Below are 945 nucleotides of genomic sequence, written 5' to 3' on the forward strand. Positions count from 1 at the left end.
CAACTCATTCAGAGACTGTCGGGGGGGCTTTCTGAACAGGCGCTGGATGGGAATTCTGCAGACCGATTTGGAATCTTCTAATATCATATGAAAGTCTAGAGGGGGGTCAGATGAAGAAGACGCGAGGTCTGCGTTCCACGACCTAGATGGCCGGGATGTTCCTGGACGGGCCGGTAAAAATGGGTTTGGTTGACATTAATAAAAAATAAAAAAAAAGATCTGAGGCCGGTATTTTTTCTTTATCGCCCCCCCCCAGGGAAATAATTCAGATTTATCCCCGACCGACCAAATCCTACATCTATATATCACGTTCAACATGCCGCCCAACCAGGGGAGGAACTACCGGCGGGGTAGCCGCACAAGGCTGGGAGGGCCCACTGACAGGGGAGGAGGTGGAGGAGTCCGGGCCCCGTTAGCATCACTCCGGCGGCAGAGGAGGCCAGCATCCGCAGGTGAGGAGCTGGATTTGCAGGGAAAGGGACCCCCCCCGGCCAGTTCACCTGAGAACCCACCATAGGGAGTCTCCGTGCGCTGTGCTGAATCTATTGTGGGCTTTGCGGGGTCCCAGATGGGCTCTGCAGGATCTCTGGTGGGTCCAGTGCGATGCTAAGACCAGAGTCCAGTGCGTTGCTAAGCCCAGAGTCCAGTGCGTTGCTATGTCCAGAACGATGCTAAGCCCAGAGTTCAGTGCATATAGTGTTCTGCATTGCTGTATAATGTATAGCTGCGATTTGTAGTCCCCCTACAGTCGGTGCCATTCTGCATTAAAACGTAAGCTTCTCTGGTGCAGAGACTGATGTGACTGGCTCAGTGTTCCCTGTACAGGAGTATGGTATATGTCAGAGATATATAAATGTATATTAGTGTGGGGGGGACATTAGAGTGTAAGCTCCTCTGGTGCAGAGACCCCGCTGGGAGGGGGGGGGGGATCTCCTCCTGCCTTTC

General features: G+C 53.3%; 1 protein-coding gene across 1 annotated transcript in view; it reads right to left on the reverse strand.

Annotated features, from left to right (window-relative positions):
* BAHCC1 (BAH domain and coiled-coil containing 1) overlaps positions 1-945 on the reverse strand; it is a 103,562-nt gene that overhangs the window by 22,606 nt on the left and 80,011 nt on the right. The window lies entirely within an intron of this gene.

This window comes from Nanorana parkeri, unplaced genomic scaffold (assembly GCF_000935625.1).
Source record: "Nanorana parkeri isolate BGI_ZX_2015 unplaced genomic scaffold, ASM93562v1 scaffold1237, whole genome shotgun sequence".
NCBI classification, from domain to species: Eukaryota; Metazoa; Chordata; class Amphibia; order Anura; family Dicroglossidae; genus Nanorana; species Nanorana parkeri.